Source organism: Camelina sativa, chromosome 6 (assembly GCF_030686135.1).
Source record: "Camelina sativa cultivar CO46 ecotype springtype chromosome 6, ASM3068613v1".
Lineage (NCBI taxonomy): Eukaryota > Viridiplantae > Streptophyta > Magnoliopsida > Brassicales > Brassicaceae > Camelina > Camelina sativa.
Genome location: NC_141885.1, coordinates 18,019,019 through 18,029,068, shown reverse-complemented (window position 1 = coordinate 18,029,068; position 10,050 = coordinate 18,019,019). Strand labels below are relative to the sequence as shown.

The 10,050-nt window shown below is 34.3% G+C and overlaps 3 pseudogenes across 1 annotated transcript; all 3 read right to left on the bottom strand.

The window, feature by feature from the left end:
• Nucleotides 1–1,751: 1,751 nt before the first annotated feature.
• LOC147942765 (putative acetyltransferase At3g50280 pseudogene) lies at nt 1,752–3,568 on the bottom strand (annotated as a pseudogene). Its single transcript, XR_015560438.1, has 3 exons — nt 3,555–3,568; nt 2,768–3,423; nt 1,752–2,582 (listed from the first exon to the last, which is right to left on the bottom strand). The product of XR_015560438.1 is annotated as a putative acetyltransferase At3g50280 pseudogene (transcript).
• Nucleotides 3,569–4,281: 713 nt separating this feature from the next.
• Nucleotides 4,282–5,682, bottom strand: LOC147942764 (putative acetyltransferase At3g50280 pseudogene; annotated as a pseudogene).
• Nucleotides 5,683–6,168: 486 nt separating this feature from the next.
• On the bottom strand, nt 6,169–7,034 carry LOC147942763 (ethylene-responsive transcription factor ERF011 pseudogene; annotated as a pseudogene).
• Between the last annotated feature and the right edge of the window lie 3,016 nt (nt 7,035–10,050).

Below are 10,050 nucleotides of genomic sequence, written 5' to 3'. Positions count from 1 at the left end.
TATAACTCTATCAAATCTTTTAATTTCTAACTTTGCATAACAATATGACATTTGACACTCTACTTTTGTGACACATGCCATTCTCATTAATTTTAATTTAACATTCTATTTTTTGATTTGAATTTATTTTATTTGTATCTTATGTAGTGTATAATTTATTTCAAAAAAAAGAAGATAATTGTTGCATAGTTTGCTTTTTGGATTTTTTTTTCAACATTGTTACGAAAATATATTCCTTCCATTAGCATCTAATATATTTCATAATGAAATCATACACCATAGAACCTAAAAAAATATACTGATCAACCCAACTAAAAAATATAAACAAATTGAAACCAAATAAAAATAGAAAATGGTTTCATACTTTTTAAGTAAAAACTGAAACCAAATTAATTTATGATAGACTAATTTAAAAATATATAAGATTTTCTAATATATATATAAATCACATTATATTCAATAATCATATATATTGTATTAAATACACAACTCAAATTTGTATTTAATAGTAATTTATAAGTTACAGTTGTCAAAAAAAAAAAAGTAATTTATAAGTTACAGTTTGATTGTCTTTAAAACATATGTACTATAAAAAAAACATAATGGTATCATAACATAATTGATTTATCACCCTATGATATAACAGAAAAACAATAATTTCAAAAATTAATTTATTGTTAAGTATACTATTTATATTAAAATGATTAGAAATAGAGACAATATATAGAAAATAAAAAATAGATTAAATTTCACACACTTTTCTTTTTCATGATTTTTTTTATAAAACTGAATAAACTTATAGTATAAGATTTTTGTTTTGTGATATTGTTTTAATAAATTATTTTAAAATTGAATTATCATATATAAAACTATATTTTGTTAATTATTACTTTTTAAAGATGACAATAAAATTAATATATAGGACAACATAAAATTATCTATCAAAATAATTAAGTAAGATCTTACATTTTTCTTTCTATACTATTTATCGGTTTTATATTTTCCAAAAAAGAAAAAAAATATAATTTATCTTAACTATTTAGCGAAAATAACCATATATAGTTGACTTTGCTATAAGTAACGGTCTTAATACTATAGTAACATACTGTTTAAATAATTTCAATAATATATTATAATCAAAAATATTTTGTAACATGTACTTTTAACTTTCTCTTTTTCATGACCCTTATATAAAACACTATATAACATATATATATTATAAATTGTAGTTGAACCGTAGTATTATGAATATTATTTTTTAAAACATATACAATTAACAATTACATCTGTACATTTCATATATAATTGAATAGAAACTTTATTTTATATTTCAGTTAATATTGCATACATATACCACCCATCGCGTGGGCTAATTTCTAGTATACCACAAAAACTTGGTTGTCGACTACATGCACTTCAAAACTTGGCTTCACACATTTTCATTATTATCTAGTATCTAGTATACAATGAGTGATGATGTTCTCCTTTTCTTTTTCTCTTTTTCAACATTGCGTACTATATTTCCAAATCATAAGTACATAATTTTAATTATTGAAGGTTTTGAGGAGACGACAGTCACATGAAAACAGTTTTTTTTTTTTTTTTTTTTTTTTCATTGTTAATTTGGGGATTTCCAGATAATTTCGGGGTTAACGAGATAAATTATCATGCAAGTTTTTTTTTTGCTCTATACACTTTCGTAGTTTATGTTATTTGTGTTTGGAGATCATAAAATGCATTTCAAGAAGCAATCAAGGGCAAGCTAATTAACCATAATACCTTCGCCAGGTTCGTACATTAGACAATCAAAGAGACAAATACCGGAAGCCAGATGGTATGCTCCTAAATAAGTCAATCATGCAGTAGTTACATGCTCTAAAAATTCCACATCAGCTAGTAGATTCGCTATGACATCCGGCCATAGGGTGGCTTGAACATCAATACTTCCTTCATTGATTCCCGGAAAAAGAGTAAGCTTGCCACTGATACTATTGGACGGTCCAGCACGAACTGCAATAGGTTTGCCCCAACCGAAATCCTTGTTGTACACTTCGAACCTGGGAGAGCTTGGGATAACTACAGTATTACCATCTACTCTACTGCCAAGGCCTGATTTTACGTTCTTAAAATTTTTAACCCAATCCTCTGCGAAACTTTTACAGTTTTCATTCGTTTGCGAGCTCACTAGTTTTTTTATTTGGAGAGCAGCCCAACCCAAGACACGATCCAGCAGCTCTTCACGGTGGCTGTGGCTGATGTAATATAGACCATATTCCCAAAACTATCTTTCTCAAGGGGAGGATTCACCCTCTGCCTCAAGTCCACCACTAGTTTGCAATACGTCTCTTGTTCTCTGCTCACACCACTATGTCTGATGATTGATCTCCACATATGTGCAGAAAGCGCTTGAAGAGATAAAACTATTCCCAGGTCACTGGAGTCAACCTCGCGTTGGCTTTAGCTTTGAGATCTAAAATGTTCTCCTTTGTGAAGTGAAAAATCCATTCTTTTGTTCTCTGCTCACGGTTCCGTGGTGGCCTCTCCTTCTGTGAAACCGGAATACGTATTGGGCATGGGCGGAGCTAGGGTAGAAGCATGTGGATCAATTGACCCTAGTGAAATTTTAAATTTAGTTAAATTTTTAGGAAAAAAATCAAATTGACCATGATAAAATAGCAGAATTGACCCCTATAAAAAAATTTAATAACATAATTGACCTCTTAAATTATATTTTGACTCTGATGAATTGAATTCCTAGCTCCGCCACTGGTATTGGGTAATCGATACCCTCGAGGAACCATCCTTTATATAAGAACAAGAGGCTTATGATTGAAACCTGAACCAGTCGAGCAAATCATGGACCATGTGTGAAAAAAAACCCCCACATAGAAACTCATCAGCCACCATGTGGTTGTAACAGTAACTGATGAACACTCCGTCCTTCATCTCGGTATCTTGTATAACAAGCAAGGGCACCGTGACACCATCACAGCTCCTAAAATCGTCGGCGGGAAAGAAGTGCTTCGTGAAATCGGGAACAGAGCCATCAGGCTGAAGAAAATCACTCACCGAGACGGATTCGGCTTCCGCGTGGAGAAACCTAGCGCCAGAGCCATCACAGTCTATGTAAAACGACACTGTCTCGTCCTTCAAGATTCTCCGTTTTGACGAGACGACCCGCGAAATGGAAGTAGATATCTAAGGCGAGAGATAGAGAGGTCTTTAGCCTAGAGATAAGATTAAAATCTGGATCGGGTTTGGGAAAGAGAAGACCTCTTTGAGCATAATCGAATTGAAGAAGACTAAGGTCATATGGAGTAAGATGGATCTTAGTTCGACCGGATTGGTTGCTGGTTTACGGGTTGGATAATGCTCGAGGAGACTAAAACTACCCTCCTGCCATTTTTAGTCTCTAATGTGAAGCTGTGAAGGAAAAAAAATAAAACATGGCCAATCTAAAATAGCACCCCACCACATGCCGAAAGAAAGCAAATCCTATCCAATGTATGTAAGGATTAAATTATTCTCACAATGTAATTATATCTTATTATTACCTAGAGATGTCCATAAGTGATTAGTTTGAATGATTTATGTACCAAATCTATCTATAAACTCACCATCAAAATTACTATGACTTTATTTTCAAAGCTAGCTTTTTCGTTATTCGTTAGTATAATTCTTTGTGGACAAAATATTTTCAAAAAGAAAATACCGTATATCAAAGCAGTCCCGTCTCAAACATTTTCTAAAATAATTGTTTACGATCATGTCATAATCACTTAAATTTATGAGTAATAATTAAATTACTGTTACTTACTACTGGGTTACAATTTGTAACTTACAAATGTTCAAATTAAAATGATTTAAAAAAAAAACTTTTTGAAATTAAATCTGTAAAAATTGGATTAGTTTTACAACAAAAAAAGGTAGAAAAATCATCCAATAATAAATCGACAACTTTAGATCAAATATTATTCGAACTAATTCCCAACAATTAGAACATAATTTGTCTACTCAAGTGAAAAGGAAAGCATACAATCTTCATGGTGAAGGACTCTTCCGAGTTGGATTAGGTATACTGCTATTAGCGTAGCTGTCGGAAAAAGTAGAAATCCAACTCCTAGTAAAATAGGTACTGGAAGTGGAATGAAAGGGATGATCCATGAATATTCAGCCATGTGAAAATGGAGTTAGTTTGGATCGTTGCTCGTCCAGATTGGTTTATATAGTATTTTTGGTGTGCATGTCCAAATGATATGTTTTATTCTCAACCAAATCAAATCATGCAGTAGTTACATTCTCTACAAATTCCACGTCGGGCTAGTAGATTAACTAGTACATCAGACCATAAGGTCGCCTGAACATCTATACTTCCTTCATCGATTCCCGGAAAACATACAAGTTTGCCACTGATGCTATTGCCCGGTCCAGCTCGAACTGCAATCGGTTTTCCCCAACCGAAATCATTGTTATACACTTCAACCGGGGAGAGCTTGCAATAACTATAGTGTCACCAGCCACTCTACCACCAACGCCTAGTTTTAGGTTCTTTACGTTTTTAATCCAGTCCTCTGCAAAAGTTTTACAGTTTTCATTAGTTTGTGACTTCACTACTTTATTAATTTGCAAAGCAGCCCACCCTAGCCCATGATCCAGAAGCTCTTCCACGGTAGCTATAGCTGATGAAAGATAGGCCATATTCCCAAAACACTCTTTCTCGAGTGGAGGATTCAGCCTCTGTCTCAAGTCCACTGCTAATTTGCAATGCGTCTCTTTTTCTCGACTCAGAACACCGTGTTTGATGATAGATCTCCACATATGCGCAGAAACAGCTTGAACAGATGATATTTTTCAGGTCACTTAAGCGAAGCTCGCTGTTGGCTTTAGCTTTGAGATCTGAAATATTCTTCTTTGCGAAGTGAAAAACCTCTCTTTCGTAACGGCTACGGAAGATAGTTCACGGTTTGGCTGTGCCTCTCCGTCTCTGAAACTGGAATATGGATAGGGTAATCGAGCCCGTCGAGGAACCATCCTTTAAGAATAAGAGGCTGATGATCTGAACCCGAACCACTCGAGCAAATCTTGGACCACGTGTGGAAGAAGCTCCACATCGAAGCACCGTCTGGTACCATGTGGTTATAACAGAATCCGATGAAAACTCCATCCTTCATCTCCGTGACTTGTAAAGCAAGCAAGGGCTCCGAGATACCATCACTGCTCTTGAAATCGTCAGCGGGGAAGAAGTATTGTATGAAACCGGGATAGAACCATCAGGCTGAACAAAATTACTCACCGAGACTGATTTAGCTTCGGCGTGGAGAAATCTAGCGCCTGAGCCATCACAGTCTATGTAAAACGACACCGAGTTATCTTCAAGATTCTCCACTTTGACGAGACGACCTGCGAAAGGGAAGTAGATCTCTACGGCAAGAGAGAGGGAGGTCTTTAGTCGAGAGATGAGATGGAAGTCAGGATCGGGTTTGGGGAAGAGAAGACCTCTTTGAGGATAATCATATTGAAGATGAGTGAGATCAAATGGAGTAAGATGGATCTTTGCCCGACCCGATTGGCTGCTGTTTACGGGTTGAACAATGCTCGAGGAGATTAGGACCAAATCTGCCATTTTCTAGCTACTACTAGTGTGATACTGTTCTGTGAAACTAAGCCTCAGGCTCAGCTTATATAATCTTAAACCTCAGGCTAATCTGAGATGATATCCACATACCACAAGACAGAAAACAAATCTTATCCAAGTACTTACGTGTGTATAAAGGACATAAATCATGTGTATGTCTATGTTTTTGATATTTTTCCATGCAATTAACATTAGGGAAATTATTTTGTTTTCTTTGCTAACAATTTTTAATGTTTAGATTTTCTTATAAACCTATCCAAACACACAATTTAAAGATATTTTAGATTTTTTTTTTGGGTGGTAGTATATACATAAATTTGTGCCTAGTACGTTTCGAGTAACCTTTAATCCCCGAACCTCCCAATCAACTCACGTTTTCTTCACAAAATATCAAACTTTTTTTACTAGCTTGATGTGATTATAATCGAAGTATTACACAGTCGTTACAATAATAATTTTGGTGTTTACCAAACAATTGATAGATATTAACAAGAATCTCATAATTAACTAGCTACTCAGAATAATATGTACAGTCACAGAGTTTTGTCTTGCGGGTTGAAATTGAGTTTCAATACAATGACGAAACAGAGAATCTTTCCGTAATCACGTTTCATATAACACAAGCCCCACGTACGATAGCAACAGTCACGGTCACGGTTGTAACTGTAAGATGTAATAAGAACTTTATTTGTCACCAAATTGTCATCTTGATATTCCGGGTCGGGTAGCTTGTTCAAGTCAACAAGCTTTAGTAACCCGCCGCCAAAGTCTCGCTTCTGACTAAAAACGCGGCGGCGTTTGTTGTTATGTACCACCGTCGTCCCAATAGCATCCACCTGAGCTCCGACCTCCGTCGCCCTTTTTCCTGATCGTTGCGGCCGACATGTCCTCTGCTGCGGAATTTTCGATACACGGTATAAGCTCGGGGAAGTTGAGCGTAGCGGTTGGTCCCCTGAGGTAAAAAACCGCCGTGTCGTACGCACACGCAGCCGCTTCAGGAGTAGAGTAAGAGCCTAGCCAGAGCCTTGAGCGCTTGTTTGGTTCACGAATCTCCGCAACCCATTTACCCCATTTCCTCATCCTTATCCCTTTGAATGGTCTTTCTCTCTTCCTTGCGCCACCCACGTCAACTGCTGCGGCTGCTACTCCACCATCCATGGCGGCTTCGGAGTTGAGTTTCCAAGAAGAGGACTTTAGAAAGTGGGTTCAAGGAAATTATCTGATTTCTTGATCAAGATTCTCTTATATATATATGCGAGTTGAAAAGAGGCTGCATTTGTAGTTGGAGGAGAAAATTCCCAAAATCAATGACGACGTAGCGTTAAAGTTGAAATTTTGTTTCGATTATTAAACATATAATTGACTATAGTATAAAGTATAAACCTAAACCTAGGTGAAAATTTTATTTCATAAATAAAAAAAGATCCGAAAGCTTTGTTTGTGATAAGCTCGAGAAAAGTCGTGGAAGAATAGACGACTCGTCTTTTAGTACCGAATATTAAATCATTGAGTGACGAAAAAAATAAAATTAAATCATTGAGTACGATCCAGTTTTTGGAGTGTTTATTGATATAAATAACGTCTGTCTCACTATAATGATGAAAATAATCATCGTATTATATATACACCAATCGTCTGATTTTGTTTGTTAGCTAGCTTGTTTCCACGATGGCAACACAAAACTATATGTTTATTAATCAAATTTTGCATCTTATGATGAACGAACTACGATCAAAAATATAAAATGTATTGATCTATAATCATTTATATAAAACTATATATTACCAGCATGACTGCATGAGCCAACCAAAATCCAAAATCCAAAATTTGAGATTAAACAAAAAAAAAACATCGAATGGTCTCATTTACGTTTTTTTTGTGTGTGTGTGTGCAAGATCTCATTTACGTGTAATAATTTGTTTATTGGATAGACGAATCATATCATAATGACATATACGCGTACGTATACACACGCCCCATATAAACAAAACAAAAGGAGGACGAGGACAGGCAGTGGCCCCCAGGCCCCCCCCTATGGTATTGGTCGGTAGTCGGTGGCTGGATACCGTTAGTAATTGACTTTTTACGGGTGTTTACGTAAATGATGTGATACGTATTACAAGACATTGTCCGTTTTGTCCCCTGTATCTGTAGAGGCCTCTGGAAGCTTCTCTGTAACAGCGACAGTACGTTCGTAGCATCAGGGGAGAGTTTTGGTATTGCGTTATTGCGGGCTCCGCATGTCGGTCGGCACATAACGCAGGCTACGACGTGCTGGTTATATACACGAGGGCGGCTCATTTCCATTATATTTATTATTGTTTTATTAACACATTCGTTATGTTTTTTGTCGTGTTAACACAATAATAGTCGTACTATTAATTTTTTAACGATTATTTTATAGGAATGTAACAGGAAAAGATTCTCATGCTCTGTTTTATTTGTTGCAGTCTTAACGTTTATTTAAGTTTGACAATGGATATGTATTAGATAAAAAATCAGTATCCTGAATTGACTAATTCAACGTAATAGAGATTTAACGATAGTATCTTAAGTTTTGACGTTTTTATTCACTCACGTACAAGAAAAATTTCGCATGCTCTTTTTGTTACACTCATAAATTGTGACGGTGGATGCGAGCCCCGGCACTATAGGGATGGGTGGATGTTTAGTTAAAGTCAAAACACATTTGCTTTCAAATATTACATTTATTATTTACGTATCATGTTGTTCAAACTCCAACTGCCAAATACAGTTAATTATTGTGTTGTTCAAACTTCCAACTGCCAAACACAGTTGATTAATCTCTCTATAAAGGCTCTGATTGGTGACATGAATTATTGAAGTTGAGTTGCACAAAATATTATAATTTGATGTAACTTGCAGTAAATAATATGTGGTAAAAACAGCAGTTTGATGTAATGAATTGTTGTAAGAATATGATTTATCAATTTTACCAAAATTACTGACTGGGTGACATTTTTGTGGTAGATGTTGCAGTATGTATTATTTCATATTTTTAATTGAAAATGATTAATAATTATAACTATTAAAAAGTATTAGTGAATACATTTTATAAAATTATTTAAAAAATAAAAAATATATATTAATAAAATAAATTAAAATATATTAATAATAAGTTATATTAATAAAAATAATTACATGCATTTCATAATATTTACAATCTTATGATATTTAAACTATGCCTAATTTGATTTCAAACGATAAAAAAAAAATTGGCAAAGTATAAGAAATTCAAAATAACTAAATAAAGAAGTCATTAAATAAAATAAAAAGTATTTTTTATTGATATATGAATTAAAGAAAAAAATAAAATTTTGTTTTATATAACTGTATTTTCGTTTTTTTAATTAAAAAAATAGCTAACTCAATTTACCACATCCTAACTCATGAAAATTTCCATGATGTTGAATAATCTTTTGAGTTAACAATTTTACAAAGGATATACCTCAAATTTGTACATCAATCATAACACATGATTATTCAAACTCAACTTAAAAAAATTTAGTTTTGTTCTTAATTGGTAACAATTTTTGAATAAACTTTGAGTTAAGTCCATAACTCAACTTAAACTCAATGTTAAGTCATGTTACCAATCAAAGCCAAAGTTATTTAATCAATGTTGTTAGTGTTGGAGTAAGCTTGAAAAAAGTTTAAAATAGAAGTTATCTCATTTCTACCGAGATATGGGCTTAGGATTAGTTGGTTTGATAATATGTTAAGTTGCCTGTTTGAATTAGGAAATTGTCTAGATCTTTCTCTATATAAAGGTGCAGGGCAAGGTTGTTGCACAACTTATGAGTTTTGAGAAAGAGTTTAAAAGCTTAAGTTTTGAGTAATTTTCTAAAGCTAATAAAAAAGAAGTATTCTTTTATAAACTTGCTTTCTCTCTAATCTTTCAATTCTAGATTTGGTACCATAGCCTTGCAAGATCACATAAAAACTATGGCAGAGCTTACCATGGCAACGACGAAACCAAAGGAAGTAGGAGGATCTTTTCCATTACATGTCCAATGTTAAATACAATCAATTATACTGTATAGGCAATGAAGATGAAGATCGCGTTGAAGGTCCATAAGGTATCAAGGGTTGTTGAAGTTGTTACAGACGATCTCGATGGCGAGAAGAACAACATGGCTATTGCCTTTTTGTAACAATCAATACCAGAGAGTCTCATCTCACAAGTTGGAGAGCTTGATTTGGCAGAGAAAGTATGGGAAGCCATTAGAGCTCGACATGTGGGAGCAGAGAGGGTTCGAGAAGCTAGATTACAAACCCTAATGGTGAATTTGATCGATTAAAGATGAAGGACTCTGAGACAATTGATGATTTCATGAAAAAGCTGTCTGAAATCTCTTCGAAGTCAATTGCTTTGGGTGTAAACATAGAAGAAT